This window comes from Cyanistes caeruleus, chromosome 2 (assembly GCF_971803275.1).
Source record: "Cyanistes caeruleus chromosome 2, bCyaCae1.hap1.1, whole genome shotgun sequence".
Taxonomy (NCBI): domain Eukaryota; kingdom Metazoa; phylum Chordata; class Aves; order Passeriformes; family Paridae; genus Cyanistes; species Cyanistes caeruleus.
Window position 1 is genome coordinate 31659405 of NC_141702.1, and position 17772 is coordinate 31677176.

Below are 17772 nucleotides of genomic sequence, written 5' to 3' on the forward strand. Positions count from 1 at the left end.
TGGTTTTGGAAGAGCCAGCTCAAGGCTGATTCTGGCACAGAAGTTGTTAAAACCAGCAACTCTTCTGTATAGCCTCACACCTATGTGAGACACTGTCTGGCTGCATGTCCTTATTACCAATTCAGGGCTGCCTCTGTGCTATGCACTTGTTAGAGGCAAGACAGGGTAGTGCCCCTGTCCCCATGCAGTTCACACATAGACATCTGACTGCTTTCTACAGTACCAGTTAGGAACAGCGCTTCCCCGTGCCTTTCAGCCACCTTCTGCACTCCCTGAGCTTCATTTCTTACTCTGAGCTCAGCCTCACCCCAGACTTTTTCTGTGCGTCTCTCCTCCCTCCCTCTGGCCATTTTTAATATCTATCCCGTCCTCTGTCTTTTTGTCAAGTAATCCCTTACTAATTAAACTCTGCCCAAAGGACAAGTAAGCAAAAGTAGATGAACTGACCTGAAATTTGTCAGCTCTTGCTCTGTTTGTGTGTTTAATCCTCGCTCTAGCTTTTATCTGCCTGTCTATTTAGATAAGAAGCTGTTGTGGAATAGGGACACTTGTACAAGCCAAACTTTGATAAACACTGGTAACAAATAAATGCTACTACCACTCTGTATTTGAAGGTCATCAGAGGCTGCTCTTGCCATGTCTTGAAGATGTCAGTGGCAGCTGTTTTACTGCTGTTGTTTGAGATGTATTTGGGGTTCTGCTTCTGCAAAGAGGTATTTTTTGTGAAACTGCTCACAATCTCATCAGACTGGAAGCTTTTTTTGGGACTCAGATACTTTTCTGGATGCTAGATTCCTTGGAAATGTTCCAGGAGAATTTTCTAGACCAGCACTTTAAAACAAACAGGTCTCTTTACCCTATCTTCCCATGTGAGGATTTGGCATTAGCTCCAACTTACTGCCTCAAACAGCTTGAATAACTTGGGATGAACGAAAAAGAACAGTGTCTTTGGAGGGATGTCAGTCACTGCCCTGTGTTTCCTCCATTTACCACAGATGCCTCTGTTTTCAGTTTGAATGTGCATTTTTGAGAGCTTCTGTAATTTGTGTAGCAGTTTCAAAGTCCATCTGTGTTTATGTGCAGCTATTGTTGAAGCTGTAGCAGCACACACTCAGCATTGCTCAGAAAAGAGAGACAAGAAAAAAAAAAAAGCAGCCAGGGATTGGCTTTTTACTTTTTACTAGTGACTTAATTATCAAATTTAAAACAAGCATGGTCATCCTTATTTAATGCACAGAACACATGAAATCCAGGTTAGCATCTCTCACTGCAAGCCCATGCAGGATTTTAGAAGCTCTCTTGTCTTGCCCCAGAGTCTCCCTATGATTGTGGTCATGACAAGTGAAGAAGTTCCTGCTTTCCTGGCACCTGAGTTTTCTCTGAAAATTATTTGTGGGCTCTACATGGAGCCCATTTATTCACATACCTTTGAGACATTCATCAGTCAAATGGTCTTGCTTGTAGGAATTCTGTCGATAAGATGTTGGCTTTATCCTAGGAAAGTGGTAAGCATATTATTGTCTGAACTTACAAGAGCAGGGTGAAAACAACAGTCTGTCCTACCTTGACTCTCAAGTTCATATAATTCCCTTTTTTCTTTCCATATATTTTCTCCATTTTTTCCTTCCCATACATGAAAAACATGTCTTTATATCTTAGTGTTGAAATTGGCTCTCTGTTCTTGGCTGGAAAGAATTAACTGTTTTGGGAAATCCAACACCTTAGGAACAATCCAAGAGAATACTTCACTAAGCTAAAACTCCTGAACTGGTATTGTTGTGTCTTAGCAATAATGCAAACTAGACAGCTGATTTTAAAACAGAACAGTACTTATTAAGCAACTTTTTTTGGTGTGGATTAAGGGCTTTCATGAATATGCTTGTGGGATGTCTCTGGATGATCCAAATTCCAGGTCAGGGTTTCAGGTCAGATATATAGGGTGCAGTACAAATTGTTGATATTCAGACTTTCTAGATGGCAAGAGGGGCAGTTTCTCATTCTGGTATTTCCAGGAACATAGTTTCAGGAATTGTGCTGTCTGGGTTTGGATGCAGACATTTGTCACAGCTACTCTGACAACAAAAATGTGGGACAATCTTTATGGCAGAGAAAGGATTTAAGGGTGACACGCTCATTTTCACAGAAACTCTGACACTGTTAGTATATGATGACATCAGTGGCCACTTTTGAGAAAAATTGCATATTTTTTTAAACTCTGTGCTAGAAAATATAACTTACCCGTCGATAAAATTTCCAAACAAGTTTGGACTCATAAAGGTCAGAAAAGAGAAATTAATTTACATAGGTTAAAAGAATGAGTACTTGGAGTTATGGAAATGATTAGAGAAAAATCACACTCTGATTAGCAGAAATCCCTCATCATGACCAGATTTTCATCCAGAAGCATAATATAAAAGCAATGTAAAAACCCCAACAAACCTACAAAATAAAAAGAAGTTGGAATGCAGATATTGTGATGAAATAAAAGAAGTAGAGACAGAAGAAATAAGAGGTCCACTAGTAGCAAACAATAGCAACAATGAGAACAGCAGAAATTATAGAAAGCAATGGAATATAATGCTATATATAAGCACTCAGAAAACAGACATAATTTTAACCTAAAATATCCTAGAACTTTACAAAATCAGGAAAGAGGAATGCAGATGTGGACTGAGTTCCAATCTTAGATATTCTTTAGAAAGTATAGGATAGGATATATATTTGCATATTCATTGCAAAATGAATAGGACCACTGTCAGTATTCCTACATTAGCTATGAAAGGGAGCTAGTGTACTCCAGGCTCTTACATAATGTAGATTCTTGAAATGTAGAATCTAGAAACTGGCTTCTGTTTTGCTGCCATATGACAGTCTGATCAATTTTTTTATCATCTGTAATAGTCTCTTATCAGAATTCAATTTTCTAATGCAGTAACAAAGTCTTATCACATATGTGACAAGATTCCTGATTATGAAGGTAAGCTAGATTAAGCACCATGGTAAAAAATTTCAAATGCATTAGAATTCTCCCAGCAAGACTTTTGACACTGATTTCCTGATGTACCTTGGAAACAGCGCTTACCCAGCAAATTTCACAGCAAAACAAATAAATAATCAAAACTGGTGAATAAAAACGTTTCACTACTGGATTTGTAAAGATGCATGTGTGTTGCATGCCTCACGGGAGCAGACTGGATAAAAATGGAATTCACTGTGAGGAAGAATACTGATTGCATATACCTAGACCTAGGTATAAGTGATTTACCTGGCAGAAATAACACTTTTATGTAAGACAAAGTATTGGCTATCACCATGAGGATGATTGAGATGTATAAAGCAAAGATACATAGGTTCTTTTTCAGTATTATAGAGCCTACCAAAAAGTACAGAAATTTTTCTGTAATGCATCATCATTACTTCAAAATTGGGTCTTTATTCACAATGGAGGAGAAATGTTTTCAAATTATATTTTGCTTTTCTGCAGGAAAGCAGTTAATGGCACATAAATTTAAATTGCTGTGAATTATGTTACATGCTTAATTTTATTGCATTCATTATGTTATATTACTTTCCACAAAGAACAGTGTGCTGTAGAATGGTTGTCAGTTTAAGTGTTTTGTAAAACTAACTGAAAATTCCCACATGGGACTCAATAATTTTCTTCTATAGAACTGAGATATGAGTGCCGACAGTTCTTCTGAAAACTTGCAGAGACTGAAGACAGAGCTTCTGCTGAACGGGAAGAAAGCTGCTTTTTCCAGAAAATTGCACAGATCCAGCAAGAGCAGATAAGTATCTTATATTTGCATTACTGAGTCTTCTTGTAACCGTCTTAGTAGACTGGATTTGTGCTTTTTTAGTGAAAGTGCATTGCCTTTCAGCTCTTAAATTAGCTTTATTCTAATTCCCATTAACACACAACAGATGGAGAGCTATAATCTGAAGGGTCCTGTAACTAAGTCTGCCCAGTGTGCTTGTGTACAAAGGACTTGATTCCATCATGGTTTTGGCTTGATTTCCACAAAATGATATATCATTGACTGAAAGTATATGATCAGTTTCATAAAATCTACTGAATCAACTTTTGAGCAGAGTGTGGCTTACGTGCATATGTTTGTCTGACTGAAGCTCTGGGTACTTTATTATGTTCATAGTTTTCCACTTCAACATGTATCAGATTTTTTAGATTGTCAGCTATGATTTACTGAGGTAGAAATCTCAGAATGATAAGTGGCAAAGACATGGTATAAATAGCATGCTAAGACAAACTAGTGATTTGTTTTGGATTCACAGCTTGTATTTGTTCTGGTTTGTGACTGGATTGTAAAAGCAGGTTGTAGTTCAGAGACATCTTAAATTTTTTTTACACAAGAACACAAAAGCATCTGAACTTTACAAGGGTTGGTGAAAATTTAGAATGAGAATGTATCATGACTCTTATTCACTTTCTCAGAACCTCTTCTATAATATATAGTTTATTTATGTTCATATTTTACAGAATGTAAAAATAATGTAAAGAGCAGAAAGTAAAAGGTTCACTAAAAATCTTTTTGCTGAGGTGCTTGTTCAGGGTGAGGAAACTGACACAGTCCTACGTGTTCACAATATGTAAAACAATATAAGTGAAAAAATAAGAATACATATATTTGTTAAATTAACTTCCCATCAAAGCGCCATAATTTCTTTCAGTGTTATAGGAAAGCAATTAGAATAGTTTCTACATTGTTGCTTTTGTTACACTTACAGAGATTTCTTTACAGAGAAAAACATTTAATATCAGGGAATTCTGATGCTTCTGAATATATCTCCACTTCATAATGCAAAAGGACTTTGTGAAATTAAGTGACAGCTACTGAAGCACTAGGGAATATAGCAATATTGTACAGCACTCGTTCAGTTTGACACCTGATAGACAAGAAAAGCACCTTTTCTCCCCTCTTTTTGTGAGACTTATTTCATATCCACAAATGCAGAATGGATACTTCTATACTGATGGTCAACTCTGAAAATTCCTGTTTGTTGAGTGCATTACAAAAATGCATTCCTTCTGTTGATAGAACAGATAATATCAGTTCTTTTAATGTAAAGCAAATGGGCTTGTTCTACTTTAATTGTGCAGTTGGCGCTCCTGTTGAAGTTATTCATAGTCTCAAGGGAATCAGTGTGTAGTGTTTTACACTTGAATTTGTATTTTAAGATTTATTCTTAATTAATTTGTAGTTAAATTTGAGAGAAGATTGGTTATAAAATTGCTGAATCCAGAAATCCCATCTAATGAGAAACCACAGCTTCTGAGGAAATCAACAGGCTTTCATCCCCACAGAATCTACTTTTGGGAAAACCAAAAGGTTTTCTTCCCCACAGAAATGACTTCATTATTCTGGAGACTGCATAAGGAAAATGAGTAGAGAGCAAATGCCAGAGCTGTACAAAGGCACGGACTCTAGTGGAGATGGAAAGTACAAATATGCTGATGGCACATGAACAAGTCAATTGCATCTTTAAGTGTCATTAGCAAAGTTATTAGTCTGAACTGGACAAACTGCAAGAGCTGGCTTAAAGGACAGTCGACAGCATCTTGTCCTACTGAATAGAGGGAACGATGCTATTTAACTGGGATTAGCTAGCTGATATTTCTGGATATGTAAACACCTGGATTACATCTCAAAATGGTAAACAACAGGCCTTCTTAAAGAGGAGACCTGTCAACAGGATAGTATCAAGCATAAATACAACAAGCAGACTTCCCAGAACTGACCTAGTTCAGCTCTGTGTTGTTTACCAGGGACTACACCTCATGCATAATCCTACCAAGTGTGCAGGGACATCTAATGACCAAAACAGAGACTGCAACCAAACACATTTAGGCCACCTGAGCACACAAGAAATAAGAGGTGTACACAGGAGAGAGAGGCTGGGATGGGTGCAGGCAATGCAGGTGTTCAGAAAATATCCTAAATTGCCTCAAATGCATGAAAATATCACCTTATAAAATACAAAGAAAATTGTTATCTGAATAGGAATGCTGAATGAGGCTTTAATTGAAATAATCTGGACCAATGCAACATTAAAGCTAATTGAAACAAACTAAAACTGACCAGCTCTCATCCCCTGTAGTTTTGCAACTGAATGGTGTTAAGTTTTAAAGTGACAGGATGTATCTACATGTAAAAAGTCAGAGTACTGCTTATACAAGAAAATCATCTCAGCAATCTACTTAAGGCATAAGGATTTGGGGAAGTGTAATTAGACAAGTATGCTGGGAATTTAGAAAGAGGGATTGAATTCTGTGTTCATCTACAGACAACTGTATGACCTTCAGCAGAGTCCTTGGGTCAGATTGCCAAGGCTGCAGTGAGGGGGAGTTAGAGGCTTAAAAGCCTTTGATGATCTGGAGCTTTGTTGATAAGTCTAGCTCATTTCCATAAAACTTTCCTCTCTCAAGGCAGTACTTGGAGGATGAATTTGTTAAAACTGTGCTTTTATGGTAGTAAGAGAAGGACCACAAACAGTTCAAAACTGAAAGGCTGTTCTTGTGCACTGTTGCTGACCACACCTCTGTCTTCAAAAGGTGCATGCTGGATTGAATCATAATGGTATAGATTTTCTTACTTGCAAGGGAGAAGTACTTTTCTTGTGTTTTGTATTTTGTGTTTTGGTTGTTTTGGTTTTTTTTCCCCTAGGTATCAGACAAGACAGCTTCAAGTCTTGGTTAATGATCTGAATAAAAACACCAGCAAAGGAACTTTAAGCTGGTCTGTTCTGTTTTCATCACGAGATGACTCTACAGCTAATGTGAATTGTTATAAAAAATTTAATGGTACTCTGATGTTATTAAGACTGACTATTATTACCTGCTTAAATATTTTTATAGGATTTATAAAACTCCTACTTTCCACAAAAATAATAATAATTAAAAAAGGAATTCATGACAGATTTTTTCTGTGTTGGAAATGTCAGTGGTGTCTGGGGACATCTCTTATTGTTTAGGCCTCTCTGTTGCTTTTTAGTCATTGTTTCTCCATACAATTTTTTTTTCTTTTAATAAAATCTATTTGAATGTTTCCTGAGGAACAAAAGCAAATTTCTGACTTTAAACAGTCTCTCTGTATCTTTCTCTTATAAAGTAGATTTTCAGGAATCATTTTTATCATATTTTCAACAGTTCCTGAAGCATAAGTGATAACTTATTTGTAGAAAAGATGAGGAGTGTTTTAAGTTTGTTTACAAAAGACTCCAATAAGAATCTTACATTTGTATTCAAAGAGATTGTTTTAATTAACCTGCACTGTTCCAATTTGTGCTTTTTAAAAAATCTGTGCTTTTTTTAAAAAAAAAATCATCCCTCTAAAATTATTAGAACCTTGCAAACACAGTTCTGTAGGTATAGGCAGCAGAAATATTATGGAAATGTTTTTATGCCCTGGCTCATAACTATCAGTTTGTCTACATTGTTGATTTTTAAAAGACAAGAAAGAACTAAAAAAAAGGAAAAAGAAATCATTCAAAAACTTAATAACAATTATTTTCTACAATGAAAGGTTGAATTGATGGCAGCAATGATGTGCTCCTTTCTTGATTAAAGTTTTAAAATGTTTAGTTCTGCACAGTGATAAATGTGTTCAGTATGTTTGGCATGAAAGGAGTCATACCATCTTATATTATAATACAATTTGTCCCAAGGTATTTATATAAAAATAAATATTTTATATTATTATTATATTGGCCACTGTAAAGTGTTATTACTCACACCTGATTTGTTTGTGTATGATTCTAGAAGCAACCTTTAGGGGAACACCTAAAGGAATTAGTGAGATAGTAAACATAATTCATGGCTGATGTATGCAAAATAATTGTATTAGAAAAGATAAGTGGAACTTCTCCTGTCTCTCACTAGGGTCAGAATGCAGAGCCACAAAGAGTCAAAGACCTGCCCATCTCTGTTGGTACCTCAGTGAAAATTAAGACAAGATTAGAGAATACCTTAAATAGAAAACAAATTATCCTGAATTTATGTAAAGTTTTAATGTAACTTAATGGGATACATTCCATTGGAATATTGTGTCTGATTCTATCATCTTTCATATACAACATTTCTTGTATAATTTTAGAAAGAAATTTTCCTGGTTTGGGTCTTTCCCAGCAAAATAATCTAATGTAACGATGATTTTTTGAGGCTTAATTTTTAGATGCCTGTATCTTAACACCGCTAGTTGGAGGCTGATATAATACATGCAGAGCATTTTTATTACAATGGGCATTTACAATAGATCAGGCAAAATATTTTTCTTGATTTGTATGTGTCTTATTGCTGTAGCCAGTGGCAAATGTTTAGGGGAAAAGTAGAAAAACAGAGAAAGTAGCAGTAGCAGTAGTAGTAGCAGTAGTAGTAGCAGTAGTAGTAGTAGTAGTAGTAATTGTCCACAGAACTTTATGAACCCCCTAAATTACATTTATGGACTTTCACTTTTTTTATTTTTTTATTTTGTTGAACAAAACCAAAAAACCCAAAAAACAAAACCAACAAATAACCAAGGCTACTTTCACAGTTAAGCAAAAGATTCAAATTGACAGATGTGACACAGTGCCTCTGCTGGACCTGTGAGGTCCTGAATCACCAGCTGGAGGCCAGACAGATAATTCTGGGTCATTTCAGGCCTGAGACCTCAACCATGGTGTGGCAGAAGCATTCTGGAAAAAGTGTGAAGCTTTGCTGAGGTAAAATACATTCAATAGATTTCATTGATGTCACTGTTGCTACTTCAAAATGATTCTCCTTGAATCTGATTGCCCTGGAGGACTTCAAGGTCTTAGCCAAGGCCTGGCTCGCTGCCTTTCCTTAAGGGAGCACCAACAGTGCCATCTCCCTTCCACTGGTTATCTTGTAGGTAGTTCCGTGGGCTAATTACCTCTCTTGAAAATATCTGGGAAGAAATGCCTCAGTTCTGTCTGTTTTACTGGGGATTAGCACTGATTTAATTAAATTTGTTTGCATTTCTAGCATTTCACAGGCCACATTCCACAAGGGGAATCAAGACTTTTCTGCACTCTGGCTTCACTTGAGTTTCTCACTGAGATGTGACACTTTGGAACTGCATTTAATCTGAATCGTGTCTATGCCTATAATAAATTACTGCTTTTACAATCCACTGTAGCAGGGGAGTAGCTCTGGAAGCACCAAAGCTTTGAAGGAGTGCTTAGACACTGGTCCAGCTGGGTTGCTTGGTTCCTGTTAAAGAAGGATTTAGCCTGAACTGTTGGAATGTTTAAGCAATATGACTTGGAAGCAATTTAGCTGAGTTTGTTATGGTAAACCTCTCATTTGTTAGATCTATAAAAAGTCTGCATATTTTTCTTGTAATCAGAGATTTTCAATAACATATACACAGGTTATATAAATACATTGAAGGAAAATTCATCAGACAAATGTTTCTCTTCTAGCATGGATAGACGTGATTTCAATCATTTTTTGAGTTTCAAGCCCTGGAAAAGTTCTTGGCTTCAGGCTGTTTATTTTCTTGCATTATACATTCAAGGTAAGTGAAAACATTTGCACATTCTGGAAAAACTGAGAGTTGGATGAAGTACTTATCCACATTTTGTGGCCTCAGAACTGCATTTTAAAAAATCTTTTTGATCATTTTACAGCAAAGTATATAAGTAAAAAAAATATTTTTATGAGTAAAATTTCTTTATGCATTTGAATATGGAAAGTGTAGTTTTTGTTAATGTAATATCCTTGTTTAAGCAAGAAAGTAAATTCTAACTTACTATGATAAGTAAAAGAAACACAATTGGAATTTCCTTTTAATTTACAAGGTTTATGTTGCAAGTTTCATGTGAGAGCTCTATGGGAAGAAGAAATTTATCAACTCTAGTCATGTTTGTCATATGTCTTTCTTATTTTCTTTCCAGGGCCAGCACTTTAAAATCCTCAGATATGTAAGTGAGCACTGAAATAGCACTGTTTAACATTTCTTATGTTTGGGTGTTGTGAAACACTGAGGTGATGAGGCATTTCTCTGTGTTATAGAAAGGACCACTTCTATGACATTCCAGATCAGTTGAGATGATGATTTGGAAATTATTGTCCTTTTTCTGAACTTAAGTTCATGAAATAAATGGAAGGGACATAGAGACTGTGATGCATAAATGTGATACAATTTTAGCAGTATGCAATTTCCTCAGAGAAAGAAATCATTTAACCTGATGCCTACTTATTTTGTGCCACATTTGAAGTTGATTGCAGGTTTGCAGTTTTGGATGGCATACAAATTATCTTTAACCAAAGAGAGCTTAGCACTTAATACATAAACTGGGAAAATGAATGATAGGCTGTAGAACTAAAATCTACTGTCCAATGTTTTTTCAGACATATGAGGTGTGTTTCTGAATGCTGACTCACACCTCTTAAAATTTACTTTAAATGACTAGCTTTTGTAGGCTTGTCAGCTGGCATTTTAAAGTGATGTCATTCATAGTGCAAAGTCAATTAAACTTTTTCTTATGAAATAAGAAAAATTTAGATATTTTATAAAAAGATTCCTTTGACTGATATGGGAAAGACTTTATATTGCTGGTCATATATAGGACCAGCATTGAAAAACCTCTTCTGTGCCTTCTTTTCCTAGGGCTATGCAAGTCCATTTCTCTCAGTCATTTTTTGTTGCCTCTTGTGCTCTGGCCCTTGACCACCGTGATGGCTCTCACTGGACTTGCTCCAGTGTGTTAATGTTTTCCTTGTTCCCTGGGAGCCCATAACAGGACACAGGATGCTGCATGTGGTCACACAAATCCTACACACAAACAGAAATTCTGATGTGTTCAGTGTCAGACGGAGCTCACATTTGCCTGTACAGGGCAGTACATCACCCTAGTGGTGAACAGATCCTGCACATCCCACTTTCCATCCCATGGTGCTGAAATACTCAATCAGCATCAAGCCTAGGCCAGTAACTACATCAATCTCTAGAAGTTTTGGAGGACATTCTTAACACTAATAATTATTTTTTCCCTTTCTCTTTGCTAGCACAAAAAGAAGCCAAGTCACTGTCTAATGAAAGATCTTTTCTAAAGTCAGTATCACAAAGTGATAGTGGCAAAGTGCTTTGCTATGGCCTGGACCTAGCCACTGCCTAAGGAAAATAAACCTGTGAAAGAAATCTGAAATTTTCTAAATTCAGAGTAACTGTCTTGTTTAATAGTGGTGGTTGCAATTTTTATAGAAGGATCAATTTTATGTCTTCGTCTTCATAGAATAAGCCTATGTTTTTATTTTATACTTGCTTGGCCCTATTGGCTTTCATCTTCTAGTTAGGGCTATCCCCCATTTCTCTCAGTAATGTCAAATTTGTTATTTTATGCCTTTTGATTGAGCCTTGCTGTGGACATCTTTTCAAAGCCATCAGAGAAACTGTTTGCTGAGGAATTAGTTCTGGGATGTAGTTATAAAAAGAAATTAGGCTGTGTCTTACAATTTTTTCAGTTCTAGGACAATAACATAGAATTCCTGTTTTTCATTAGGACTCATGTTTTATTATTTGGTAATAAATTAGTCTCTGTTTCATGTGAAGGAGCTATTTTCAAACAATTATTTAGTGACACCACTATAAAATAGATTTGACTTTGCAGCAATCATGGGCTTGTTAGAAGACATTCATATTGACATTCTCTGTGTTAAAATGACAGAAACCACATTTCAGGTATTTGCATAATCATAGAAGGTCATTGAAAAGAGTAATAAATTTATTGGTCACTTAGTAGCAACCTGAGAATTGACAGAACCTCACTGTTATCCTCTCAAGATGGTAAAAGTATAGTTTTATTTCTCTCTAACAGTTATTTTATCCAAAGATATTTAAAAATTCTAGGAGAGGAGGAGGTCCTCAGTGGTTTCTAATGCTGGCATTGTGTCATATTTTTTATTTTCAAGTCCTTACACTCAGAATTACTTACAAATTGTGAGCTTTAGATAATAAGGATCAACCTGGAGGACTTTCTGCCTTTCATGTGTAAACTGCTCTGGGTCAGGGCTTACAACAGAAGCAGTGATGTTATTATCTGCTAGATAAAAATGCATTCTGAACCTAAATGGACCTGCTTGAAAGTAATAAGGGTTCAGCATGGCATTCAATACAATATTGTTTGAAAGCTTTCTGTTGAATATGTTTAACATTGTCCAGGAGACACAGAGGCACAAACACATCTCATCTCATAAAAAACCAGACATCTTCCATTTCGTTTAGATCACTAGCTTGCTTTTGAAGTTTTGTTCAATTTGTTAATCTGAGAAGATATTTATTAGAAGTTAATTTACACATTTGTATTGAAGGTCAAGTGTTAACATGCTATGGAGGATTAACTGTCCCTCTTTCTTTCTTTTGGTGATTTTATACATTAAGGTACTCTCACTTCAAGAAAAAGCTGTCAGAAAAAGAAATTCCCTTTTTCTTGTGTTCCACTTGTGCTTATAGAAGAAATGTGTATTTGAATGAGGAATTTTTCCTCCTAGATACAACTTAATGCAACTTGTCCTTTTGCTGTTGTTTGAAAGGCAAAGGAAATTCTTTATAATATTACACTCCTCTACTAGAAAAGAATGTATCTTCTCAAATAACCTTGGATTGGCTAGGGACGTTGCAGGATTAGTTAGAAAAAGATGCTGACTGAAAAATAAGGAAACACAGAAGCCTTATTCTGAAATTAATGGTTAAAATAAGAACCTTGAAAATCATAGGTACGTTTCTACAACTTGGTGGCAGAGAGAGAAGTAAATTTCAATGTCTATTATTTCATTATGAAGCTATTTCTGTGGCTTAAAATATGTTATTTACGCACTTTATGTGTGAATTTTTTACTTAAGACCAGTTGTGGTGAGGGCTAGAATTAGGAAAATTGTTGCTTAGAAGAAAAGATGAAACATCAGTTTTACTGTTTTGGGTTTGTTGTAACAGGGTGTACTCCATCTGCAGGGGCTGAGTGAAGCTCTGCTCACCCCAGACATAAAAGAAAAGGAACAAGAGGGATAAAGAAATAGTCAGAGGTACAGGACTGTTGCTATGAGAAAACACTAAACATGGTGATTTCACAGCCTGTAAAAATAATGCCTTTCATGCAAGTGGGAAGAGATATCCAGTGAAACCATCAGACACCATGCTCAAAACAAACAGAAAGAAGAGCTGCTGTTCAAACAGAATTAATCTTTGGTATCTACTGCATTGGGATGCTGTGCAGACCAAAATACTACACAGGTTTTAATAAGAGATGAATTTATGGAGTCACAGATCTATCCACATATTTCTCCATGCAGCTGCTTCTTTCAAAGACTTACTGCAATAAACACAAAGCTGAGCTTAAATATTGTTAGAAAGACATAAGATCTAGAAATCATTATAGTGTAAAATATTAGCATTGTTTTTTTATTCTCTGCAGAAGTGTTTTTACAATTGCATTTAGCTGAGAAATTTTGTATAGAAGGAGGAACTGCAGAATATTTTAAAGATATTCTTGCTATTTTAAAGATATTTTTGGTTTCTTCTTCTTTTCCTCATCTGTCCACCAACAATAGTTCAGTACTGTCCTTTAATTAGAATTTAATCTAGTTTTCCTTTGCCTTAGAGGAGATGCTGAACACCTGCAATAGCAAAGACAAAAAAAAAGCTGGAAGAAATTTTAAAACTGGGTGGATATAAAAAAGGGGTCAGTGAAAAAACATTACAGTTTGGAGGTTTTTCCTACAGAGAGAAATACAGAAACAGCTAATTGTACAGAAAATGCAATTGAAAGAAATTAGTTGCTTAGCTTCCCATCTTGTTTTACCCAGGAATAGACAGATATATAGGGAGTCTTCTTTTCTGTAATGCATTCGGGTGACATGTCTGACTGTGTGACTTTTCCTTCTTAGGTCCCATTCTCCTGTTCTGGTTAGGAGGCAAGAAGCCATGTCAAAAGGTAGTAGTTTAAGTGTATTATTTGCATTTACATAATAATACCTGTACATCATACACCTGTATGTCTATTATTTATGTTTCTCTGTCCTTTCTTAAGCCTTTGCTGTCTACTAAAAAATCTTGGTAAAGCAACTGAAAACTTCTTGATTGAAGTAATGCTCTTTCCTGTAACATACCATGATAAACTATTCATCAGGCATCTGGTATTAGGCTGCAAAAAATAATTCAGTGGCAATTATAAAAAAAAATTACCTGTGTTTCCCCAGGCTTCTCACATAGATGTTAAGGACATTAAATACTTTCTTTTAATAAGATGGAAACTGAGGCTGGAGAAAAATCTACCTGCTTTATAATGACATAATAAGAGATGCTGTATTGAGGGGAAAAACTGCTTTTTTTAAAAATGTCAACATCTCTCTTGACAGAAATGTCATCAGGAAAGGTATCATTATGGATATTTGCAGATACCTGGATACTTTCATAAAATCTCATTTGAACAATGCAGAAATATAAAAGTGAAGATGAAGCTGGGTGAACTAAAGATGTGTATGCCTGTAGCCTTCATTAAAAAGGTACATATTTATTTAAAGTGTTTTTTTGGCCTCATTTCCCTAGTATCTGATTGTTTCTTAGCTAGTGATCACCTCTGGAATTAATACAATTTTTTTGTTTATAACATACCTAGGAAAAAAAGAACTATGCCTAAAGTTTGTTCTGCCTGCTGAATAACCTCCTAAATATTGCAATGCCTAAGAGCTAAGTTTGGAGCCCAGCAGCATCAACAGGTTGCTAGGTTCCCTACTTGAGCAATTAGGAAATTGTAGTTATTTTAGGTCAGTCTCAAAAAGCCACAAACTGAGCTAGATGAATGCAAACACTGCATATAAAACATATAAAAATTGTGTATAAAAATACTGGGTTTGAGTTCTTTGTCTCTGAAACTTATATCTTATCTTCTTTAAAAGCTTAGAAGTGAGTAGGAATCCTGGCTGAATATGTTAACCATACTCTATGTCAATGCTCTCTAACAGCAATGATGTGGTACCTATCCTGTTATAGACCTGCCTAATGGTTGGACTTCTCCAGACAACTCGAAATGAGACTCTCTGCTCCCTTTTCTTGAGGAAGGCCTAGCATTTGTATGGGGATCCATATCTGAAGCATGGATCCAATATGCAGGATTATGGCCAGTCCATTTTCAGCAGTGTTCACATTTGTATTGATTTTTTTATTATTATTTATTACATGATTTGGGTTGTGCTGAGTGATCTCAGTATTTTCTGTTTGTGTTATGAATGACCATACATGCCCAATATATTAGACAACTGTAGTGATTAGTTGCTTTATCTCCAGAATTTGTGATTTGAGTCCCAGGCACTCTAGAAGTGGTCATGAGGGCTGTGTCTGGCCTGTACAGATTATCTAGCTCTTGACCACATTTGAGGATATCATGAGGTATCCTGCTTGTAACTTTAAAGTAAGACAGAAAAAATAAAACTGCCACCAATTTTTAAAACTTTATTTTCCCCCCAATTTTCCAAGTTCCCTTTAAGCATTAACCTTATTTAAACTGTATTCTGTGGCTGAGGCCATACAGGGAACTATTTTTATTACTGTGGAGAATGAATGAGGATGATTTGGGATAAATGTTTGAGATTTTCCCCCAAAATTTTACATTATATGTGTATAAAAAAGTCATATTTTTGCATGAAGTATCATTTTCTTTCTTTTTCTGGGAATCATTTCCTTTTTCTGCCAATGTCTGATTAAGCAGAGGGATATAATATCCAGTGAAAAAATAAATGATATTTTTTAATATAGCAGCGTTTGAGGTTAAAATATACTCTAGCTGTTTGTCTAGGTATTTTTTTTCATGCCACCCTTGGAGAATTTTAGCAACTGTGACATGTATGGCTAAGGAGAAACACCAAGGAATGAAGAAGTAAAATACAAAGATTGAAGGATCAGAGGTTAGATAGTGGGAGCTATTGTTTATCAGATTTACTTCTGGAATATTTTGAGATGGAAAGGAACAAGTAGCCAGCAGTTTTCATTATCTAGTAATCTCATTTTTCAGATAGAACATCTCTCAGGAACAAAAATTTCAACAGTGCTTCCACCCACTTTTTATATAATACATTAATCACTTCTCAATCAGAAAGGGTAATCTCCTGCCCCTGGCCCTGGTACACTAAATCTCCTCTTTCAGCAAGTTCCTAATAAGAAAATATGTCTTTAGTGAGTCCCCTAGATTAAGATTTTCCTCCTCCTTTACTAGATAACTTCTTAAAACAAGAGGGAAGAGATGCTTGTTTTAAGTCATGTTATTATTGCATGTGTACCATTTCTTTGCCCATGGTGTCTCTGACAGTACTCAGGGCTTATTCTTTAAAGTCCATTCTCTGCTTACACATCCTACAGAGAATTACTGACTTGTAGCTAAACATAGTCACTGTAACTCCAGAAAAAATTCTTGTGATATTTTTTCTACAGATGGTGTATAAAATCATGCACTTTTGATTTAGAGATAAGCAGTCAGCTGGGATCTGATACAATATTATTTGCTGAATGATGCCATTGTGCTTAGTAAAATGTTAGCACACCAGGTTCATCAATGTTGGCCAGAGAAATTAAATTGGTCTGGTTCCATTAATATTCAGCACTGCAGAGTCAGGACAGACTCCATCCTTAGATCTAAATAAGACAATTCATCTGGTTTCGGAAAAAAACCCAGCATATTATTTCCTGTCTCTCTGACTCAGTCTTGCAGTGTAATAATGCAAAATTAGTGTGTCCTTAGGTCTGCACATGGGTTGGGAAGTCACTAGGTATGTTGCACAGAAGTACAGTGAAAATAAGTATGGGTGCCTTTGATCCCAGCAAAGAAGTGGTATCAAACTGTGCTGTGTAGCCCAGTAAAAAGAGCAGAGATATAAAAATTTCTTGCACTGTTTTGTCATCAGTGCCCACTGCAGCTTTTCTGGCTGAAGTCTGGTAATAAAATTTTTGATATTCACATTGTTCATGCCTGGGTTTATACATCTTTCATTCCATTTCTCTCTGGATATGTAGAGGGTAATTGCCATAGGTTAGGTAGAATGGAACCTGGCAATCTAAGCAGGAATTAAATGGCTTTGTTAGCTATTCACTGCAAAATTATAGCACCTGCCTTCTCTGGAAGCGGAAAAGAATTCCAAGGATTAGTCACAAAATATGATTGTGATTTAAAATGTATCTCTCAGAAATGTATCAGTTTGTGTCAGTTCATCTGTTCTGACTGAGTTCACTAACAGCCATACACAGGGCTGTAACTGGAGTATTAAATGCACTTGATTCCTGTGTACCTTCAACACTGAAGTTTTCTTCATGTAAGGTGTCTATCCAGTACCATTTGGTATAACTGAAATAAAGTGCTTGCATAGAAACTGAAAAATACTACAGAAAATGTGATAAAATCCTGCCTTCCTTCTCTTAGGGATCTTTATCCATGCATCTTTTTTCTTTCAGACTTTTTGCAGTGGACACCCTGGGATGCTGCCTAGAGCACCATTGTCAGCTCCATGGTCACTTGACTCCCTTTCTTACCGTGCAAAAATCTTTCATTGTCTTTTCTTCGCCCGAGGTTTTTCTGTCTTTTTTGTTTGCTCTTTGCTCTGTTGTTTCGTTGATCCATGCTCCAGCAGGTTCCCACACAGAGAATTCCCACCATTCCCACCACCACCTATCATCCCCATTCCATAAAAAGCATCCAAGTGATAATATGGTCGTTTCCCCTGTAATTGATACCACTTTGTTGTGCTTTCCTTAAGTATGAACTGCTTAA

At 36.0% G+C, this 17772-nt stretch overlaps 1 long non-coding RNA gene across 1 annotated transcript; it reads left to right on the plus strand.

Moving 5' to 3' along the window:
* Nucleotides 1-8601: 8601 nt before the first annotated feature.
* LOC111926079 (uncharacterized) lies at nucleotides 8602-14521 on the plus strand. The gene is made up of 5 exons (XR_015282971.1): nucleotides 8602-8718; nucleotides 9442-9536; nucleotides 9916-9942; nucleotides 13904-13950; nucleotides 14375-14521. It is a non-coding gene; the product is annotated as an uncharacterized LOC111926079 (long non-coding RNA).
* Nucleotides 14522-17772: the final 3251 nt, after the last annotated feature.